Consider the following 25134-nt stretch of genomic DNA (forward strand, 5'->3'; position numbering starts at 1 on the left):
ATTTTATTGATTTTTTACAGAGAGGAAGGAAGAGAGATAGAGAGTTAGAAACATCGATGAGAGAGAAACATCAATCAGCTGCCTCCAGCACATCTCCCACTGGGGACATGCCCGCAACCAAGGTACATGCCCTTGACCGGAATCAAACCCGGGACCTGTCAGTCCGCAGGCCGATGCTCTATCCACTGAGCAAAACCGGTTTCGGCGGTTTATAAGTTTTTTAAAAAGCTATGTCTTAGTTTTCATGGCTGTTTTGGCGTGAAGGTAGGTGAGATTGAAGTAGGTTGGCCTGAGATTTGTAGAACAGTCAATATTAAGGTCAATAAATTACATTTGATTCAAAAGGCAATAAAATATTAAATGACAATTGCCTGATAAAGTAAACAATTATAGTGATGCAATACATTATATACAATGCATACTTTTATTAACTTGGCATATAGGCCCTAAAAACACTTCTTTTTGTATGAACTTTTTAACATCATGCCTTTCGCTTCTTTAATTTTTTATACATGTGACCTATGATAAGATTGTAAATTCATCATCATTTTTATACTCAAGCACTTAAGACAGTCTTGCACGACTAAAATGTTTATAGGTTCTATTAAATAACTCAGAAACTCAGAAGAAATATGGTTGCTGCAGTTTATATTTTAAATTACTCAGGCTGTAAAGGTTTGTAAGGCTTTTAACCAAACCGGGGTCAGCCACATTGAACGTTAATGAAACTTATGAGAAACGTGCTCCCGAGCAACCGATCGTCAGGAATCTTTCCCCTTTCACAGAGTTCTGCATCCTGTTTTTACTATCACAATCGGGCTTCTGCCTGATTACATGCTTCTATATAAGCTGGTATTTTCACTGCATTTAGTCACAGGAATATCTTCCTAGAGGATTTCTTTGTTTGTTTTTAATTTCATGTATTGATTCTTCTTTCTTCACTGAAACAAAATAATTTGGAAGACTTGTCACTGTGTGTAATCCCCTCTGTGATACAAAACGTTTTCTCCTGGTTGCTTTTAATTAACTAATGTGTCAATCAGATTTGCACTGTTTGTGTTTTTACCCATTATCACTGTTTGTATAGACATTTAGTTTAATCTGTATGTATATTGCATTTACCCAATTCTTTGATAAGCATGGGTTTCCATGTTTGAGAGTAAGAGAGTACTTAGAAAACCTATGCTTTCCTCATGTAGCCTTTTTTCAAAACTTTTCAAAATCTTAAGAAGAACAACACTGCCATCTTAAGGCAAAATTAGTAACGTTTAAGAAATACTACAAAATTGTGTTACATATTTTAGGTTATTAATCCAATTTAATTTGAAACAAATAACTTAATACAACACAGGCTTAAGTTTGAACACCCTTGCAATTTTTGTAATAAAAATATAAAGAATTTCATAGCATACATTAAAGAATCATGTATTTATTTTATCTTCCATGAATACTTTGATTCAGTTTCAGCCGTTCTCTCAAAATTGCAAATGGCATTTTGAAGGGAATGTGTATAATACTTAAGGGGATTTTAAGCCTTGGAGTTTCACTAATGATATTTGAAAATGTACATATACATTCACATAATGTACAGTATCAGTTATAATATTCTGAAGCCTGGAATAGTAAATGGTAGAGAAATCCGGAACAGAATGGCAAGGATAATTATGAGTAAGACATGATGGCTTAGGAAGGCTATTGGTATAACAGAAGATAGCATGCTACTCCTATATTCACTCCTATTAAGAGGATAATGTGTCAGACATTTGATGCTTGGTGTATAAAAGATGAGTGTACATTTGCGTTGCTCCAAAAGGCAGACTGAGAAGCATCCAATGGCTATTACAGCCAACCTTCAGTTAAATATTAATGCTCTTTTTACAGTGCTTCTTGCTGATCACTATTTTCAGAGCACTTTTTAGCTTTTTATTTGAAAGCTGACACTTTGAGAATATCTGAGGGGAATCACCCCAAATTCTTTATTTCTTCAATATCTGTCTAAATTTCCACTTGCTGTTTCATAATTCCCAATGATCTGAGAGGACAACGTGTATGTTTTCTCTTTTCTAAAGCTAAGCTGCACACTCTGTGTGCTCAGGCCCACTCTTGTTTTCAATGGTTTGTAGGATAGAGAATACCATAAAGTCCTAAGCCTTTCACCCTTAAACATAACATATGCCCATTTATTCCAGAATCAATCTTGATTACCTACACAATAACAATTACCTTAATTCACATGTCTGATCATGTCAAGCCCTGAATGTTTTAGAAAAACATTAAAAGGCTTCATCGTTACTAAATAACATAATCTGAGCTATCTGTCATGGTATTTAGTAGCTTGATAGATATGTAGCATTTAGTTTTACTATCTTTACTCATTAATCTATAAATATGCTGCTTTCATAAGGCACATTCGCTATTCCCTGGATATGCCTTCACCTGTTTCCATTTTTCCTCCTTCCTTTATAATAATATTCCCTATACTTTGAATAACCGCTTTTTTTCTTTAATAGCAGAGCAATGGGTAATCCTTCATAATTCAGGATAATTGCCATTTTTTTCTATCTAGTCCTCTTTGTAGTTACACCAGTTAAAGTTTTTCTCTATTTGCTTATTATACTTTGAATCTCCATTACATCATCTCATAGTTGTTGGTAGATAGTACAATATGTTAGGAAGGTAATGAATCTTATTCATCGTTGTACTCTACATTTTCTAATATGGGGCTCTGTATACATTTTCAGGGGTAGAACACTGATTTCAAAAAAAATTAATTGGAACTTAAAATTTTACCTTGTTATTATCTGTGTGACCCAGAGGGAAATGACTTAATTTCTTTAATCTTCTGTTTCCTTAAGTAAGGGCCAAAAGCAATATTTTTTCTCAATTACAGCACAGTGATAATCAGAAACGTGATTAGTAAAAGTATTCATTTAAACAAACAATATGCTGTTATTATTAAAGAATATTGACTTATTTTCTAGCTTACTCCTTAAAATACATCTTCACTATTTCTCATCTTCACAAACATCTTCAGAAAACTTCATGCTTTATGGATCCACTCCCAAGTCTTTTCCTCTCCATTAGATCATCATCAACCCATATATATGTCATCTCTATTCTAAATGACCCTTTTAAAGAATTCTCACCACTTTTACAGATACTGTTGATAAAATTATTTTTTCTTGAAGCATTATTCAGTCAGTCTCAATTTTCTATTAAAATTCTGTCATAGCTTCCAGTTATTTATGTAATTAACTATAAAAACTTCACTTAACAGCCAAAAACTTTAAAATATGAACAACTATTTATACATGACACAAACTTCCTAATTTTTAACTTTGCTTTTGCTATTTTCTCCCTGAAAAGCTTTTCTCTGTATCTCATATATCTTCAATGCTTAACTAAAGTACATTTTCCTACATACTAATATTCCTTCAGAAAGTCATTTTTCTCTCCTTTAAATTTCTAGAATTATTTCTCTCTTATTTCCTGTATCTTTATATTACACCTATGGATGTACATGGATTTTCTCCTTTACTAAGTATATTTTTCAAATTTTAATCATACCTAGTACTCTGCTTTGTATATAAGAAGTGTCCAAATAATTTATTTCAAAGAATGAAAAAACAAAGTTAGTTTAAAATGAAATAAACCTAATTGCAATAGAATGCATTTAGGAACTTCATAATTGGAAGTAAAAGGTAGAAAAATTGATTCAGAAATATATTAAATATATGTTCTATTTTGAATGTGTTTACTCTATCATCTACCCATCTAAAACAGGGACGAGTAGTTGTTTGCAAAAGTGTTTGAAGATCTTCCTCCCCTTCCCTTCACCTCTACCTCCTTCACATCCTCCTGCTCTTCCTCTGCTCCTCATGCATCTCCTTTTTCCCTATTCTTGTACCTCTTTCTCTCTTTCTTTTGCTGTTGCTCACTGCTGTAGACCTAGCCCAAAGAACTGTGCCAGAGGAACAGTAGATACCAATAAATGTTTGTTGAATGAACTCTTCCATGAAAGTTATGGGTTTTTGAATGTTCTCAATAATATAAATATTTGAGAATGACACAATGAAATATCTAGTCTCCAAAAACTCTTTGGCACTAGATTAAACATGAGTAAATCAAGAAACAGAAAGACATATTGGGTACTATTTCAATATTGTGGTGAAATGCAATGAGGACCTAAATGAAAAATGACCAGGCATGAGAATGACCATTTTTATGACATAATAGTTTTATAATGTAAGATTGAATGGATAAAAAAGTAAAGCCCATAATATAACTCTTGGGTTTTTGGCTTGAGCAACCAAGTAGAAGCCAGCATTGATAATTATGACTGGGAAAGTAGATGTTGAATTTATCTGGTATATATGTATGTATAAAACTTTTATAATTGCCCAGTGACCCTAGGAAGGCAGACTTAATTGGTATATGGAGTATCTTCATAGGCCAACCAAGAAATTTTAGAATCTCTCTCCTGTTAGATAATAATAATTTATTAGTTAGCAATCTTCTCCTAGACCAATAGACTCTTCCAGAAACAAAGTAAATAAAATGAGCTTCATAAATTTTTAGTGATTTCAGAGATGTCATGCTTATTTTTCTTTAAAGTTAGACTCCTTACAGTACATAAGATGCTTTCTAAATGCCTGCATTTAGTAAGTAGTGTTTGTTGGTGTGTGTTTTGTTTGTTTGTTTGTTTGTTTGTTTGTTTGTTTTGGTCTATGCATATTTTCATACTGTCCATTTATGGTAAAACAAATTTATTTAATTTGTTAGTACCTACAAAAGATGTCATATACAGAAAATATGTTTTTGTTTTGAAGTCTGATACCAAATGTAAAGAAAATAGCATCTACTAAAATTTTTTTGAAGCTGTGAAAGTTCAAAAAGGTTTTTTTCTACCACATATGTTAATCAAAGGACAACTCTTTTTCCAGTATCCTAAGACTTGAACTAAAGTAACTCATTAGCCTATTCAGATGTACAAGCTTAAAAGATAGAAACTGTGGCTTAATAAATAATGAAAATATTTAATAAATCAGAATCTAGGACTTCCTAGGACCATCAGGGGAGAGAGAATATTTTTAAGCACCTCATTGAGAATAATACGCAGACTCAGTGAGTTTTAAATAGGAATTTAAAATTTTTTATTCATTGATAAATTTATCAGAAATACTACCATTTTTAAGAATAAAGAAGTTTCTTTTAGTCTGGAGATTGTATTTATTAAGTGTTATGATCTAGAAAATACTGAAAATGTCAATTTCATTTTGACCAAAATACTAAATTTTTGTTTTTTAAATTTTAGATGTTAGAACAACTTTTATTTATTTAAAATATATGTTATTGATTTTTACAGAGAGGAAAGGAGAGGGATAGAGAGTTAGAAACATCGATCAGCTGCCTCCTGCACACCCCCTACTGAGGATGTGCCCGCAACCAAGGTACATGCCCTTGATTGGAATCGAACCTGGGACCTTTCAGTCCTCAGGCCGACACTCTATCCACTGAGCTAAATTGGTTAGGACACAACTTTTATTTTTGTTGTCACTCTGAGAGTAAATAAAATCAGGATATGAATCTTCATTATTGCCATAAGATGATATTCTTCCTATGTGAAGACTACTCTCAAATTTAAAGATTGCAAATTGGCAGAAATAATTTTCTACTTGACTAAAACTTGGTGTTAAGTGCTATATTAGAGGTATGAAGTGCTTAAGAGAGTAATTAATCTGTTTCTAAGAAGTAAAAGTTTATTATTAATACTTCAATGTTGAGTCAGATTTGCTATGATTCTCTGTCATGCTGAGTTATTGAGAAAGCAAAATGCTTACATCTCTCAGATTCTTAAGCAAAGATGATCTCAACTCACCAATATTTTCCCAGCACCATTTCATTTATTCTTCAGTGGAAAACATTTCAATTTTCTGTGGTTTAAGTAAGGCATTTAAAGCAGAACTTTCCATAAAGTATAGGTCTTATTTTGTTTGCAACTCTTTAAAGAATAACAATCATGTTTATATACTATTTGTTTATTCTTCAAGGGATATCTACAGTCTGTGGACAAAATTATTCCAACATATGTTTTTTTTAGGGACTGAGTTTTTGTTGATGATGGTGGTTGGCTTGTCATAGTTTTGGAGAAGTATCCTTTAGTTGTTAGTAAAACCCCTGCCTTGTGGAGGGACTTGGAAGGTAGTGAAATGTCTCACAGTGATCTGCAGAGTCCACAAAATTAATGCCTCCTAATATATTCCTCGGCATACACATATACTTGAAGTTTAATATTGATAGTCAGGCTTGAAAAATAGCAGAAAGAATAAATTAAGGTCCACATACAATTAACGGTACATCCGCAAAGACCTATAAGTATATAATGATTTCTGTTCCTTTGTTTTAAATGGATTTTATGCCAGTTAAATAACTCCACTGTAACACCACAGCTATAAAAACATTGAACTTTGAACCAAATATTTTAAATATGATAAGAGAAAACACCCATGAGGTCTTATGTTCTTTTTTTAAAAAAAATGATTTTATGTCTAGTGGAGGCTTCAAGAAATAAATTAGAAGCTAGTTTGGTCACTAAATTAAAGATAATGTTTTCTGGACAGTAAATTCTCTCCACAGCCATAATCCATAAAACTCCTCTAGCAGCTAGAGTATTATAAATGGAATTTATAATCATTCTAACAGGCTCACCTGCAAGATGAAGATCAGTTCCAAATCACTCAAAATTATATTTGCATGTGGGAAGCAGGAAGTGGGAACATAGAAACAACATTTTGCTATCCATTGTATTTTCTAGAGTCAGAACTATTGGAAAACATTCTTTAAAATATGTCATAAAGGACATGGAAGTGGGATGTTGGTAACTGTGTCAATTAATGAGAATTTATAGTGAAAATAGCATTGCCATAATTCTCATTATCTTTTCTATTCTTATCCATTACTTGCCAGTCTATCTGACTACCGTATCTAGATCCAGATAGGAGTATTTTTAGTGTATTCAGAGTTTCTGGGTTCAGAATTGAATTCAGCCTGTCTAAAGGTATTTCTCCTCTCACATCCCGTGCTGCTGCCACCTCCTCCTTTGAGGGCAACACTGTCGGAAACAATCAAGTGCAACTTTACCTCATATATGACACTCAAACAAACATTTAAAACCTAAGAAGACAGGTGGTGTTAGTCCAGAAATTGCTAATTGATTTGAATCTCAGGTAGGAATTATTATCAAATATTTGAAACCCATGTCTTGTAAGCAAATGTTAGGTTAGACTGTGCAAGAGAAATCCTACTCAGGGCAGTCTTTATTCATCCCTAGTCCCTGAATCTACCTCTTGGTCTCTAATATCTTTAAGGTCACCACATACATTTCCACATGTGAGCTTGATATAATGGAATATTTATGTTGGGAAGAGTCGCTGCATAACTGAATTGTTTACTTTTTTTCTTGGGTAAAACAATGAAGGTTAGTATTTATGAAAAAAATAACATTAAGAAATAATGCCAATGAAAAGACAAATAGTGTACTTACTGCCAGAAATATTATTGATATATTCAGAGGCGATCTCCAGAGAAATAAGTGTGTTAGAAACTCTTCTATTCTTCTTATATATCTATAATCTAATCAAATAAAGAGAGACATGCAAATTGACCACACCTCTGCTACACCCCAAGCCACACCTACCAGCCAATCAGAGAGACTATATGCAAATTAACCCAACCAAGATGGTGGCAGGCAGCCACAGAGCTGGAGCAAGCAGAAGGCTTGGTTGCCCCGGTGATGGAGGAAGCCAAGCTTCCCTCCTGCCCTGGCCGGATGCGGCCTCCACTAAAGGCAACAAAGTTTCAATTATAGAAGTTAAATAAATCCTAGATACCTGCTTCCAGCCAGCCTCCACGGGGAGCTTGGGTGGCTGGGGGCCGTGGCCAGCCTGCAAACAGTCATCAGCCCCTTACCCAGGATGTCCACACACTCATGGGGTGAGGGTCCCTGCTGGGGGTCTTGGCCAGCCTGCAAACAGCCATTAGCCCCTCACTCAGACTGGCCAGGCACCCCAGAAGGACCCCCTACCCTGAAGGGGGTGTGGCCAGTCTGAAAACAGCCTTCAGCCCCTCACCCAGGCTAGCCAGGCACCCCAGCGGGACCCCCACTCTGATCCGGGACACCCTTCAGGGAAAACCAGCTGGCCCCCACCCATGCACCAGGTCTCTAATATAATAAAAGGGTAATATGCAAACTGACCCTAACAGCAGAACGACTGGGAATCACTGGTCACTATGACACACACTGACCACCAGAGGGCAGACGCTCAATGCAGGAACTGCCTCCTGTTGGTCAGTGCGCTCCCACAGGGGGAGCTCTGCTCAGCCACAAACCAGGCTTAGGGTTGCCAGTACAGTGGTGGTGGTGGGAGCCTCTCCCACCTCCTCAGCAGCACTAAGGATGTCCGAATGCAGCTTAGGCCTGCTCCCCACTGGCAAGTGGGCATCCCCCGAGGTCTCCCAGGCTGCCAGAGGGATGTCTGACTGCCAGCTTAGGCCCAATCCCTTGGGGAGCAGGCCTAAGCCAGCAGGCTGTCATCCCCCGAGGGGTCCCAGACTTCAAGAGGGCACAGGCCGGGCTGAGGGATTCCCCCCTGCCTATTGCACAAATTTTTGTGCATGGGGCCTCTAGTATATTATAAAAGCAAATGTAGTGTTCCTTCCCATTTCAATAGAACTGTTTGCTTTCTCAAAAGATTAAAGAAAACAGAAGATTGAAATTTATATCTTCTGAAGATAATTACTGGAAGTTACTCCAAATAAAAAGTGTACACACATCTATCAAACACATCCACAAATGGAAATAGTCAATCCAACCCAGTTGGTGTGGCTCAGTGGCTGAGCCTCTACCTATGAACCAGGAGGTCACAGTCTGATTCCTGGTTGTGGGCTCGATCCTCAGTGTGGGGCATGCAGGAAGCAGATGATCAATGAGTCTCTTTCATCATTGATCTTTCTGTCTCTCCCTCTCCCTTCCTCTCTGAAATCAATAAAAATATATATAAAAAATGAAACAGTCAATTCAGCCTTCACATGGACTTTAAAAGATTAATAATGTGTATTGTATAATTTATTATATTAAATGGAATAAACATAAATATAAAAAAGGAAATAATGCTAAAAGTAAGCAGCCCACCTAGCTGCTTTTGAGTAGACTACCACCTCAAAGCAATCAGATTGCTCAGCTTTTCCAGAATAAAATTTAAGTGGTTTTCTTTGAAAATAATAATATGCAGCAAAACTTCTTTGGATACAATTAAGTGATAGAGTATTTCTTTTTTAAAAAATATATTTTTACTGATTGCAGAGAGGAAAGGAGAGGGAGAGGGAGAGAGAGAGAATCATTGATTGGCTGCCTCCAACACTCCACCTACTTGGGATCAAGCCTGCAACCTGGGCATGAGCCCTTGACCAGAATCAAACACGGGACCCTTCAGTCCTCAGGCTGGTGTTCTATCCATTGAGCCAAACCAGCTAGGGCTAGAGTATTTTATTTCAGAGAAACTTTCATCATGTTTGTACTATGTGAGAAGATATCCTAGTTCATCTGGTAGACTCCAATAAGAGAACTTCAAGTTAACACTCTTCTCAAAAGTATAAAATAACTTTATTCTTAATTATATCATCTTCCCTAAATTTATTTCTTCTGCTGAATAGATTATTCTTTTTTGCCAAAAACATATGCTCAAGGTTTTTTTTGTAATCAGTTTATTCTTAATAACATGAATAGACTTCATTGATATGAGCTAATATTTTAATTCTGTATATTTTTATAATTAAATTAAAATCCCTAAATTGACCAGATAACATCAATTCCCAGATATTGAACAAATCATTAAGTATAGCCAGTTATTTGATACATTATGCTTGAATCTGTCCAGTCATTATTTCTACCTTTTATTTACCTATAATTACCTCTTTATTCCCCAAATGGCTTATTTGGGGAAAGTATATTTACTATACAAAAGCCAAATGTTATCTTCTTGTCCTTCTTCTTATATATTCTTCTTTTAAAAATATGTTCCTTCCTTTTAATATTTAATCCCCTCTTAAATGTAATACAAAAGGCCCTGGTCTGTAATTGGCCTCTCTCTCCTGTCACAGTGTAAGACAGATATTTTCCTGTATGCTTGCTGCAGCATTGATGACAGTTTTAAAAATTATATTTTGCTTTTCTAAACATGTTACTTTTACCAAATGTAGTTACTTGTTGTCTTGAAAAAATTCAGCTACAAAATTCTATCCATTCTTCTTTTCTGTATACTAAGAAGAAGAGGCTTGTTTACTTTCCCTAATATCAATCAATAGTACTCATCCTACTTGGAATTATTCTCTGTTTTGTATTACTGCTTAGAGGTAGTGCATAGTTTTAGAATAATGTTCAGGGACTTAAGGTGACAAAGCATAATGATATTGAATCTTGATGGATTGATATCATGTAAAACCTTGCATTGCAAAAAGACAGGGCAAAATTGCAATATAAATACCATGACATTGTGATGTATGAATTTATCCTCTGGGGAAACACAGTTACCTGGCAAGAATTTTATTTCACCTCCATTCTAAATGATAGAGGATTGTATTTAATAATAACAATTTTATTATTCTTTTTGTGTATATTTAATCTACCACCTTGATATAAACTATCTTACATGGGAAAGTTGCTATTTTAAACTGGTCATGTTAATGCATTTGTATGACTTTATTTTGATAGTAATATTCTGTTCAAAATTTTGATAGATTGATTATGAGAAAGAATTTTGAAAATAAAATCTTAGTGAAAGAATAAAATTAAGTCTAATTTCATCTTTAACTCTCATATCAAAACCTTTCCTCTAAAATTTGAGTGAGGGAGAGGAATACAATTTTTTTTTCATTCTCTCTCTCTCCTTCTCCACTTCTCCCTCCCTCCACATTTGGCCTTTAATTTGTAGGTAGAAGTTACTCTTTTTTATTGCTATTTATTGAGAAATGTGTTATTAAGTTAATATTTTATAAATTGGAAGTGTTATTCATTTTAAAACATTCAAGAATATTAAAGAGGGGAAATTATAAGTGGTTAAGAAGATTATGGAAAATAATGACATTACTATTTCCATTGTATTCTTTTACTCAAATAAGAAGTACTGAATTGTGAATTGGAAATAAATGTGTATTACACTTTAGTCATCCTACTTAACAGTCATTATTGAGAATGAATAAATATGTTATGTTTTAGCAGCTACTCCTTAAAAAATATTCAGGATATCATTATTGTGTGGTCTCAGAATTAGTTTCCATAATTTACTAATATCAGGTATGGAAGCATTTTTTAATCAAGCTGAAATGTTCTTAAAATTTTGTACTTTCTTTAAGGGGGGTGGTTAACATCAATAAAAAATAATCATTTGAGCCCTGGCTAGTGTTCTCAGTGGTTAGAGCATCAACCCACACACCAAAAGGTCTCAGGTGTGATTCCAGGTCAAGGGCACATACCTGAGTTGCAGGTTTCCAACCAGTCCATGTGTCTCTCTCACATCCCTCTCATCTCTCTCTCCTTCTCTTTCCTCCCCGCTCCCTCCTTCCCTTCCACTCTCTGAAAAGCAATAGGAAAAAAAAAAAAGCCTCAGGTGAAGATTACCAAAAATAAAAAAGTAATGATTTTAACATCTTTGTATTAATGATTAATTATGAAATTTTGTTTCTTATTAAAGTAAGCTATTACTATTAAAATTTAATAAGAAGAATATGAAAAATGATTGAAAATATATTTTTTAAATAGAGGGGATTTATAAATCCTGATTTTAAAAAAAATATAGCCTATAAGAACACAACTACAGTAACAGTCTACAGGTAAATTTAGAGAAATGAACACTATTCAGAAGTATTTTTTTAGTTGATTTTCTTTTTTTCACCTTTTGCTGACTATATTAAAAAATGTGATGCAATTTTCAGCAGAGCTGACTCATGTATGCTGCTTATGTACGGAAAATATTTTCTTCTAAACAAATATATTTGAATTAAAAACATAATATCACAAAGGAGATAGATATTAAAAATAATTTTATATGTTGCAGAAGGTTTATGCCATCAGAATCTTAGTTTAGAAAATAAAAGAAAAGTTGTTAAGTAGGAATTTAGAAACTAGTGTTTCAGGACTGAAAACTTTGTGCCTATAAAAGTATGAAAGACTATGCAGTCATAAAGCAGCTAAAATATAAAAGTCCCACATGCCAGCAGTTTTTATTCCCTGTTTATTGATATGCACACCTATGCTCATTGCAGCATTATTCACAGTGGCCACGATATAGGAACAACCAAAGTGTCCTTCCGTAGGTGACTGGATAAAGATGTAGTACATACATACTATGGAATACTAGTCAGCTACAAGAAAGGATGAAATAGTGCCTTTGTAACAACATGGATAGTCCTTGAGAACATTATGCTAAGTGAAATAAGTTAGTCAGTAAAGGCTAAGAACCATATGATTTCACTCATATGTGGGATATAAAACAAACTCGTGGTGATTGCAAGAGGGAAGAGGGTTGGGGGAAAAAGGGGATCCTATTATATGGTGACAGGAGAAGATTTAACTTTGGGTGGTGGGCACATGGTGCTGTATACAGATCTTTTAACATAAAAATCCACACCTGAAACCTATATGTTTATGTTGACCAATGTCACCCCAATAAATTTAATAAAAAATAAAAAATAAATTATTTGCTAACTTAGAAACAAATAATTAAAATAAATAATGGCACACTTTTCAAGATCACATTTATAACTAATAATTTATAGATTAAAAAATATTAACAGCCCAGCTGGTGTGGCTTAATGGTTGAGTGTCAACCTGAACACCAGGAGGTCAACGGTTCAATTGTTGGTCAGGGCACATGCCCGGTTTCAGGCTCAGTCCCCCATAAAGGTGTGCAGGAAACAGCCAATCAATGTTCTCTCCCATTATTTTTTTTTTTTTATCTCTCTTTCCCTTCCTCTCTAAAAAAATCAATAAAAACATATTTAAAAAAGAATAATTTAAAAAGATGTTAACACAATTATTCAATTGTCCCAACTCTATCCCCTTGCTAATTTAAATAATTACTAAGCACTTAGTTCATACTCCTTTTCTTGAAAAAATGCTTTCCTCAAAATATTAAGTTTTTTTTCTTATTATTTTATAAAAGGAAATGGTCAGTTGAATACTTGACTTTGCTTCTTATAATTATGTTGTTATTAGTCAGTTTATCTTTTTTGAAAAAACCACTCACAAAAATACATTTTGGATCTTAGTGTCAGCAGATAAATTTTTCTATCAATATTAAATAGAAATCTAAAATATTTATACAAGAAGAATAACAAAAGTAGATTTTATGTGGCAAAAGTGTCACAAAAATTATTTACTGCTTTCAAGTTATTTACAATTTATATATAACATATTGTTTCCATTTGGAAAATAAGTGGTATATAAATGATAAGTAATAACTCAATAAATATAAAAATAATTTCAAATATTTTCAAAGCTTTACTAGTAAGCTGTTAATCAAAACTAAACTTACTGGAACTATTATTTTTATGTTGCAGATATATTGTTTAATAGAAGTCAAAATTCACATAAAAAGAAATGAAATAATGCCCTCGCTGGTGTTGCCCAGTAGGTAGAGCATTGGCATGCTGACCAAGGATCCCGGGTTTGATTCCGGTCAAGGGCACATACCTAGTTGCAGGCTCTTCCCTGGCCCTGGTCTGGGCTTATGCAGAAGGCAACCAATCAATGTGTTTCTCTCACATCAATATTTCTCTGTCTTTCCCTCTCTCTTCCATTCTCTCTAATATCAATGGGAAAACATCCGTGGGTTAGGATTAAAAAAACCCCACAAAAACCCAAAGAACAAAAATAAATAAAATGATCATTAAGAACCAATTTCCTAACAAGAAACAAATCAATTTTCATCTCTCAAAATGGGTTCTTAAATTGATTATTTAGGTGAATGTTTATTGTCCTAACATATATCCATATTCCTGGATACATACAACAATATCTATCCAGGAATAAAGTGTTATCCTTACTGAAAACACCTTCCTTAGAAAATTAATTTAGATTGATTAAGAATTAATAGTTGTTATAACAAAGGCTAGGGTTATGGAATTAGTTTGGCCACTTACTAGGAGTGTTGTTTTGGTAAAATATTAAGCCATTCACTCTCTTAATTGATAGCATGACAACAATGCACACATTTGAAGATTGCTAGAGAATTTAATTAGACAATATGGAAATCTGATAACACTGTATCTGTCAATGAGTAAATAAATTTTTTTGTATTCCATTGCTATTATCATTATTTTTATTTTGATAGTTCTAATACTTCTCCATTTTTGTCATAGGAAAATATCTCTCCAAGGTTATTTTTTATTATTATTAAGCAAAGAAACAGATATTTTCTACTTAAAATGACATCTATATGGTAAAGAGAAGAGATATTCAATTACCTTAAAAAATCATTGCCAGTTTAAAACAAAAATAAATCACCCAATAAATAATTTTATTAATATTTCTCATTTTAATAACATTTGAAAGAATAGCAGAGATTTTTTTTAAAAAAGAGTTGTTTATGCTTATTTTAGATGTACTAATTTTTATAGAACATAAATTATTCCTTTAAAATTATGAAAATCTAGCATGCACATGTTTTAAGCAGTGTCAAGTATTTGGGTAACTTATTTGACACATTTTTCTTATCAGCAGGTAGAGATAATGTTAGTTCCTATGCCACAGGATTATTTTGATAACAACATAAGCCATGGATAAACCAGTGGCACATTGTCAGTCTCATAATAAAACTCAAGAAATTACTATGCTTATAATTGAAATACTTCTATTTAACTTTTTTAAAAATTTTACACTTTTTCTTTCATAAATGGAATGGTTTAAAATGTTCACAGAATGTTTTAACCTTTACTCATAACAATCAATCTCACCAATTCAGGTGAGTAAGTTCCATTTGAGCAAACTTACTTCTATTGAGATTTGAAAAGTATATGTTAACTGTGTTATCAGCAACAGTAACACTATTTGATAAATGACCTAATCTCTCCACTTGAGATCAACACATTTTTCTTGTTATAATAAAATGTCTCTTCCAAGAGTGCATATGGATTTTAACTTCCCTGAATTTCTATAAAATTTTTGCTACTTTATAATATAGCTTTGTCCTGAAAAACTGAAATGTTCCACAAGGTAAATGCTCACCGTATTTCTCTGCATACCACACAAAAGTCACTTTCAAGGTTTAGAGAATAACTATTCTTTGGCTTTGTGACGATTGTCAGTTTTTGAAAATGCGCAAACCTTCCTTCTCATCGAAAGGAAACACAGACATTCAATGCCACAGGTCAGTCAACAATAGAATTCTACTTAAAAACGCAGTCACATTTCCCCTGGTATCTAACACTACGCCAACTTCGGAGAAAAGCTTGCTGTACTACAACTTAAAATGCCCCAAAGTTTTATTAAAATAATCATATCTTGCATCTTCACAAAGGTGTGACATTAATTTTTATCATAAAGCTTATCAAAATAAACTATAATTTCACTCTACGAAGTAATCGCTTCTAATAAGAACATACCCTTATACATGCTCATGATTCTCTTTCATTAGTCTTTTCCTCAGTCTCTACTTAAAATTTACCTCCTTTGTATACCTTTATTTAGTGATCAGCTTGAATTCTGATGCTTTATTTTTTATAATTCTAGTATTACCCTGAGTAAGCTAATAGCTGGTGGCATGCAGTTACATTTCAAGTAATTTTTAATTGTGCATGTATGAAAATATGCTGATGCAAAATATGAAGGTACTCTCACCTTATAGACAGAATTTGAAATAATGAAAGTATGTTCAACATGTTTTCAATTATGCACACATTCAAAACTATGAACTAATTTCTATAAAATTTTTGCTACTTTATAATTTAGCTTTGTCCTGAAAAACCAAAATATTTCACAAGGTAAATGCTCACCCCATTTTACTGCTTATCAACCTCATTTAAACTATTGGCAAATTTCAATCCACTTTAGCTATTAAAGAAAATCAGCAGCAAAGTGTGAACCAAGCTGTTATTGAACATGGTGCTAGTAGTTTAATATGCATTAAAATCAGAATTTAATATAATATCGTGTCGAACTGACTTCCAATTTTTAATAAGTAGGAGTGTTAGTGTTGGTACTTCAAAATAGAACATGTAATTAAAATCTATTTTTAAAGGCCTTTATAAATTCCATGATGTTTTGATAAATAATTTATGGATAAGGATTCTGAAATATTTTGGTGGAAAACAGAAATAAAAAGTAACTTGAACATGCTTACAAAATTAAGCTTGCAAATATCATGTGGATGGGCAAATAAAGGAAATAATATTCTCCATTCAGTTCTATGGAGGCTGCTATAATATGTCACTAAGCCAATGTATCATGTGTACTGAAGCACAAGATATACCTGATAATTTCATGGAAGGTGACAATAAAATGAAGCATTCTACATAAGGTGTTAATTGTGCTTTAAAGCTGTTTGGAAAGTCAACAGCCACAGTCCACAATGAATGCATCCTCCCTAGTTTACGTTTATCCTTATGGGAATATTAGTCCTGAATTACAAGGAAAAATTTTCAGGACATTTCCTACATACTTGCTTATGGGTTTGCTTACCCTCGCTAGAAGGAACTCTATGAATTCAGAGATCATGTACTATTCATTTTATTTTATCAACACCAAGGAAAGCACCATCAAATAGTAAGCACTCAATAATAAATGAGTAGATGAATAAATGACATACAGTGGGGCCTTGACTTACAAGTTTAATTCGTTCTGAGACCGAGCTGGTTAAGGAGCTTGTTAACTCAAATTACTCTGTCAACTCAATGCAAAAAATCGGCCAAGAGACAGCTGGTATCTCAAAAAACTCGTTAGTAGGGACACTCGTAAGTCAAGGCCTCACTGTATGTAAATTTCTGCCTTGCAAGTAACAACAGGCTTAACAATTACCAAACTTCTTTACTCAATAATTTTATTTCTTACCACTGTAACAGAATAAATAACTGAAAAATAAAACACTAACAATCACGATATTCTATTATTGAACTATGTATCAGGGGTGGGGAACTTTTTTTCTGCCAAGGCCATTTGGATATTTATAACATGATTTGCAGGCCATTGAAACATTATCAACTTAAAAAGTACCCTGCAATATAAGGTCAAACATGTAATTAACTCACCCCTAATACCTTAGGAGGGCAAGACCAATGATTTCCAAGACCTTATAAGGTCCAAAGGCTGGATATTCCCCACCCCTGAATGCTTAAGGATATGATATGGTTGTAAAAAATTACTGTTTCACATGATGAAATCTTATGTTAATCCTAAAAATGATAACTAGGAAAAATTTGCAAATAATACAAAGGTTATTTAATATTAAATTAAAACATCAACAAATGCAATATATATTGAAGCCTGATTATGTAACTACTATACCTTTTTAAAAATAAGTATAATATTGCCCAGCCAGTGTGGCTTAGTGGTTGAAGTGTTGACCTATAAATCAGGTCATGGTTTGGTTACCGGTCAGGGCACATGCCCAGATTGCAGTTTTAAGCTAGAAACCCAATGGGGGATGTGCAGGAGGCAGCCAATCAATGAATCTCTCTCATAATTGACTAAAGGCCCAGTGCACAAATTCGTGCACCTGTGGGGTCTCTACGCCTGGCCTGCACGTTTGGGAGGGATGCAGGAGGTTGGCCAGCCAGGGAGGGACCACAGGAAGGCTCAAGGGCATGTCTGGCCCATCTCACTCAGTCCCGATCAGCTGGACCTCAGCAGCAAGCTAATCTACCAATCGGAATGTCTGCCCCCGGTGGGCAGTGCACATCATAGCGACTGGTCAACCAGTTGACTATCTGCCCCTTAGTGGTCAGTGCATGTCATAGCGAGGGGTTGAGTGGCCTTAGCATATCATTAGCATATTACGCTTTGATTGGTTGAACGGCTGACTGAATGACCGGACACTTAGCATATTAGGCTTTTATTATATAGGATGTTTCTCTCCCTCTCTGAAATCAATAAAAATGTAAAAAATAAATATAATATTACTAAAATCTTTTTAGATACTGAATTTGTTTGATGCTACAAAATTCAATGCTGAAACAGTATTTTCTCTGATGTTGCTAGTTTTCTTTGAATGCTAACTTTGTCGTGAAGCAACTAGTAAAGTTTGAGCTAAAGATTCCCTAAGTTGTGCATATGTTCACTGGAACAGAGATCAAAGCAACAGTAGTTATAGTGACAAAATTAACACATATTGCCTGGGACTAAAATTGACAATGACCATTTCAAAAACAGATACTTTAAAGATATTATAGGATAAAAAAAGATGGTCTTAATGAACTCAGTCTATACAAGAATAAGGATAATTATAGTAGTGATTAAAAAGTTCTGGTCTAATGGTTTATGATCAGTTTCTACTTAGGGCTTTTTATACCTACAAGTCATTGCTCTTAGAGATTTTAAACATAATTAGCTAGCTCTTTGAGGTCTTATAAAACTATACCACAATGAACTATTGAGTGAAGAAGTTTAAGAAAAATTAAAACAAAATTCTAAAAGCCAGACCATATATTCATAAAAATAATGGCACAGTCAAATCACTTTGAGAATTGAACTACCTAGGTCTGTTCTGCTATATTTATTATTCTCTGACATATAGTATAGCATAAACAAACTCTTCACATGGCCTTTTATTTATATAAAAAGTATTGTTTTTATTTCTACTGTGTATGAAACTTTACTCTGGGTGCTGATGCAGATGAAGGGAGAGTAGGAGTTTCAGGCATCAGGAAGCCCTGAGTTTCATTTCTAGAGCTGATTCTTACTTGCTCCATATCCTGAGGCTATCCCTGAGCTGTAGCATCCTCATCTAAGAACTAGGATACTAACTAATCCCACATAGAGTAATTATGAAGATCATAATTATAAAATCATTCAAATGTTGGGCATAGTGCCTGACATACAGTATCTTAATAAGTATTTTTGTAATTGTACAAAGATATGAGTTTATGTAAATATATGAAACTGTTAAAGCAAAAATTAATATGATAATGAGAGTAGGCAGCTTCTTGGGTCGGGTTGTACAAACTGTATTGGCTTTATAGTATCTGTGAACCAGGATTCCAAGTTTACTAATGTGGCTTTGCTAGGTGATATATAGAAAGAGAGAAACCCTCCATTTTGGGAAGCTCAATAGGACTCAGTTAAGGTATGGATGCTCATATCAGCATTATTATTTTCTGGGTATGATACGATGTGAAAAATGTTGAAGGTTGGGCAGAAGTGACTTAGTGACAGACATTTGGTTTTAAAGTGTTAAAAGATTCATCTGAAAGCTGTGTAATTGTAGTGTTGCTTTACAAAAAGGTGCTCCTGAGATTATAAAGAAGTATATCTTCAGTGACTTTATATTCTAGACATTTTGCATGATTCATATAGCATTATTAATATGAGGACAGAATATGATGGTATAGGGATATTTAGGTGGAATGGGATACTTTAAATTCCATCCAGATCTCAGAACAGGCAGTAGAATATCCTTCTGGCCCTCAAAACTGATGAGCTTTTATTTTCCATTTTGTTAGATTCTCCACTTATACGCTGAGTGGTCAGATTATTATGACCACCTGACGTTTGTAGGCAAATTAGCCGTACACTGCATTGTATGGGCTATGGAAGCTGAAGGCCTGTTCGAACAACTTTGCTGTCTGCAGTTACCAAGATAAAACATCTCCAATTCGCACATGAACACAAGGATTGGGCAGTTGAACATTGGGAAAAAAGTCATGTGGTCCGATGAATCATGTTTCCAGTTGCATCATGCAGATGGCTGAGTGAGAATTTGGGGGAAACAGCATGAAAGCATGCATCCCACATGCATGAGTACAACCATTCAAGCTGGTGGGGGCAGTGTTATGGTTTGAGGCATGTTTTCCTGGCATAATTTGGACCCTTTAATTCGTGTGGAACAACGTCTGAATAGCACAACAAACCTAAATATCGTTGCTGATCAAGTTCATCTTATCATGTTGATGGCATATCCCAATGGAGACGGCTTCTTCCAACAAGACAATGCGCCATGCCATGGTGCTCATATTGTGCAGGAGTGGCTTCAAGAACATGAGGGAGACTTTACCTTGCTTAGGTGGCCCCTAGAATCACCAGATCTCAATCTAATTGAGGATTTGTGGGACGAAATTAAAAGAGCCATCAGGCAGCTGGTTCCATAACCATCAAATCTCACAGAACTGGACAGTGCTATTCATCAGGCATGGTGTCAGATTCCTCGCATCACCTTTCAACGTCTCGTGGAGTCAATGCCAAGAAGAACTGCCACAGTATTGAAGGCAAAAGGTGGCCCAACGAAGTACTGATGGGGTGGTCATAATAATCTGGCCATTCATAATAATATATATCCCACGTTTAAAGGCTGTTAAATCACGTTGTTTACCCATATCTTCAGAAAAAAATCACTTCTACTATCATGGTAAACAACCTGTGTCCCTATTTATAATGGTCTGGCCCTCTAGCAACTTCGGCGTGAAATTATAGCTAATTTGCCTACAAACGTCAGTTGGTCATAATAATCTGGCCACTCAGTGTATATTTTCTATTAAAAATAATGTATATGAATACAAAAATTCTTTATAAATTTTTGTATACTTAACAACATAGTTTTACCACAATCCGAAAGTATTGAATTGTTATTCAATGTTATATAAATAACTTAATAGTTATAAATGGAGACATAAACCCATAAATATTGCTTGGATCCATTTCTTTATAATTTGAAATCTTTCTATTGAGATTATTTATTTGTTTAAATTTTAAATTGATCCTCATAAATATGACTACTGCATTAATAAAAATATGAAATCCTTCATGGTGTATTTTCTAAATCTTTGTTTATTGGATGTGTTTAGGGAATAATATAAAATCAATTAGTCTTATTTTACATTTTAGCTTTTAAATTTTTTCAGAAGAATAAGTGGTGGGAGGTAAATCAAGAAATCAGATCCCCAGAGCACACTGCATAATCTTTGAAACCTATAGCTTATAGCCATGCTGGCCATTCATTGTAAAATGTATTTTTTCTAGGTTAGAGTTTACATTTATCTCCATAATAAAATTATCATATTCATCTCTGCACTGAGTCAGAAAATTGGCTTTCCTCTTTTTCTTTCTTGCCAAGTTATCTCCACTGTATTTGTTTTTGTCCTATATTTCTTAATAATTTCTTAAGTTAATCTTCTCAGAAATGCCTGGGCCTTATTCTGAGTTGGACTCTGAGAGTTTCTTTACACAATAATAATGAAAAATTCTTCTGGAGATTCTATTTTCATGCATTGTCCCATGTGTCTGAATCATTTGAGATGCAGCTTTTCAATAAATGTCAACATTCCCACAAAGTTGTCAGTCTCTGTCCTATTTCTGATTTGTCTTGGCTGCTACTTTTATTAATACTTTCCCTCCTATGAATATTTTCTTTCTTCCACTCACTGCCAATCAATGCTTAATTTCAGATTGCAATAATAAATGTTCACACACAAAGAATTATCTGTCACTTTAGACTAAATATTTTACAACTTGCTCGAATTTGTTGGGCAAATTCTTGGAATTATGTGTTAGGATGCCCACAAAGAACACATACTTTACATATCTATAATGAGTTTATTATCAATACTGAAATTTGCATGTTGTGAGTGCCTTGTCTTTCCCCATAAGAACCTCAAAAAAGATTTTTTGTCAAGAAACATTTTCCTGTATGACACTGCCAAACAAAAACTACTTGAAATAGACTACTGTGAAGTTATTGTGAACAGTTTTCTACTAGATCTTTTCAGATGCATATTTTATTATAAACTATATGTGACTTTAGAACCCTGCCAAAGTAAAAATTCTGAACTAAAGAACATTTAAGGATCAATATTTTGAAGTAATATTATAATACTCCAATATCTAAGTTCTTGAAGTGATTATACAAGTTTGTATTTCCTCATAGTTCACTAAAACCTCCACATAAATTTGAATGATGCTAAATATTCAGATATTAACAATTAGGTTGCTGTGTTCATGCTCTAAGTAAAAATGAACAAACCTTTTAATATAGATTATACTCTAGGCCAGGTTAGAAATTAAGTTTTCATCATTTTTTTATTAGAAGCTAAATTTTAGAGTGAAAAATTTAACTAGTGCCCAGAGAATTGTCAACTTCATTCTGTTTGACTAAATTTGGTCAATTAACTGGAGAAACGTGTATTAATTGCGAAATGGTGCATAACATTGAACTTAGATCATTTTTTACTTATCAGGCACTGGGCATTTAAGTAAAATTATTTAGAGTAATAATTCTGGGATTTATAGAATTTTTCTCTTTATTTCTTACTAGTACTCAGATTGATGCACAATTGGCATTGTTGGTAATTGTCACAAACCAATGATTCCTTTAACCTTTGTGATTACTTTTTCTCATGTGAGGTCAGAGCAACTGGGTTTGTGTACATGTGTGCACATGAACAACTAAGACAGAATTTCAAGTACATATTGCATCTTACTTTTTTATAAAATATTGAGTGATTCTAAAAAGCACTTATCTTCTTAGGTGATTCAAAAAGATCTTCCAGCCCTAGCCTGTTTGGCTTAGTGGATCCTGGTTTCGATTCCGGTCAAGGGCATGTACCTCAGTTGCAGGCTCCTGGTCAGGGTGTGCAGGAAGCAACCAATTGATATGTTTCTCTCACATTGATGTTTCTCTCTGTCTTTCCCTCTTTCTTCCACTCTTTCTAAAAATCAATGGAAAAATATCTTCAGGGAAGGATTAAAAAAGGAAAAAGATCTTCCATGTAAAGTGCTTAGAATGATATCTGCCATATAAAGTACTCTATTTGTTAGCTCTTAAAATATCTAAACTAATAAAAGAGAAAAATGGTAATTGGCGTACGACGATACCCTTTTCATTGGCTAATCAGGGCTATATGCAAATTAACTGCCAACTATGCTTGGCAGTTAACTGACAACTAAGATTGGCAGTTAACTGCCAACAAGATGGCGGCTAATTTGCATATGTAGGCACAATGCAGGGAGGTGAAAGGGAAAGCAGGAAGAAGCCCCCTGCCACTGACAGTGATCAGAAACCCAGGGGGGAGCTAAGAGCTGGGGGGCAGGGCAAAGGCGGCCCTGGGGCCATGATCGGAGAATCAGACGCCTTTGCTGCCCTGGCCAGTGATAGCAGGAAGTAGGGGTGGAGCCAGCAATGGGAGCTGGGCACGGTCAAAGCTGGCAGTCCCAGGAGCTAGGGGTCCCTTGCCTGGGCCTAAAGCGGAGCCCACGATCGCGGGGCCGCTGCAGCTGCGGGTCCCCACTGCCCGGGCCGGACGCCTAGGCCAGAGGCGTTAGGCCTGGGCAGGGGCGGAGCCTGCAACCGCGGGGAGCTGGGGGTCCCCTGCCCAGGCCTGACACCTCTGCCAGAGGCCTCAGGCCTGGTCAAGGGGCCGATCCGGTGATTGGTGATCGGAGGGTGATGAGGGTCAACTCCTCTGGCCGAGGCATCAGGCCTGGGTGGGGGGCGGAGCCGGGGATTGGGGGGATATGATGGTCCCCTTGCCCAGGCCTGAAGCCTGGGTCAGAGGCGTCAGGCTTGGGCGGGGGGTGGAGCAAGCGATCAGAGGGAGATGGGGGTCCCCTGCCCAGGCATGATTCCTGGGCCAGAGGCCTCAGGCCTGGGTTGGGGGCAGAACCAGTGATGGGGGGAAATGAGGGTCCCCTGCCCAGGCCTGACGCCTCTTTCAGAGGCGTCAGGCCTGGGCAAGGGGCCGATCAGGCGATCGGAGGGTGATGGGGGTCAACGCCTGAGGGCTCCCAGTATGTGAGAGGGGGCAGGCTGGGCTGAGGGACACTCCCCCACCCCCCACACCCAGTGCACGAATTTCGTGCACCAGGCCCCTAGTCCTATATAATAAAAGGCTAACATGCAAATAGACCAAACGGTGGAACAAGAAGAACAACTGAACAACCAGTCCCTATGATGTACACTGACCACCAGGAGGCGTGTGCGGAACATGGTGGGTGTTGGCTGAGGTGAGATGGTGGAGCAGATAAGCAGAGGTGTCAGACCAAGGCGGGCACTGGTTGATGTCATCGGGGCAAGCCTCTGGTGGTTACTGATAATTTATTGCTCCTGCGTGCCACGGTCCTGCTTGGCACTTACACCCACTGCCAGCGCCGGCCCCACTTGCACACTCAGTCAGCACCAAAGCTACTGATTGCACCTGCTGCTGGTGCCTGGCACCAGACCCAATCACTCGGCGCCATCAGCAGGTGTGAGTGGCAGCTGCAGGCCCTGATCACCCCTGATGGCTTCCCCACCCTCCCCTGCTCCTGAGGGGTGATCAGGGCAGCAGCCACTGCTCACATCTGCTGCTGGTGCCGGCCCAATTTCTCCACGCTGTCAGCAGGTTTGAGCAGGGCGGGTGGCGTCAGTGTGTGGGAGCTGCTGCAGACCCTGAGCCATGGAGGGAGAGTCTGGCGGGGGAGGGGGGGCATGGAGGATGGGCCAAGACCTGCCCCTGTGCCTACCACAACCTCGCAGCACACAGTTCTTTTCAAGGTGCACAAATTCGTGCACTGGGCCCCTAGTATAGTATATAACGTAAGATTGAATTGTTCACATGCTGCTTTTCTTTTTTGATAAGTCTTATGTACAATACCTATCTTACCTCTTTTTGCTCTTAGGGTCTAAAGTGAACATTGTCATTCCTCACAAGCCATCTGCTCTTGGAAGAATTTCAATTTTTTTTCAGTTATCCAGACAATTTCTACAGGTTCTGTTTTATTCCAGTTACAGTTGTCACTGATTCTAATCTGTATTATTATATATCATATACAGTCATGTTCAGCATTTTTAATTTTATAGTACCTGGAAATCTACTTCAAGGTTAGAAAATAATGTTGCCCTAGATAATTGTTTCACATCATTCAGTGATCAAGCAAGTGGACTTGTCAAAGTTAATTAT

The sequence above is a fragment of the Myotis nattereri genome (assembly GCF_964212035.1).
Source record: "Myotis nattereri genome assembly, chromosome: 2".
In the NCBI taxonomy this organism is placed as follows: Eukaryota; Metazoa; Chordata; class Mammalia; order Chiroptera; family Vespertilionidae; genus Myotis; species Myotis nattereri.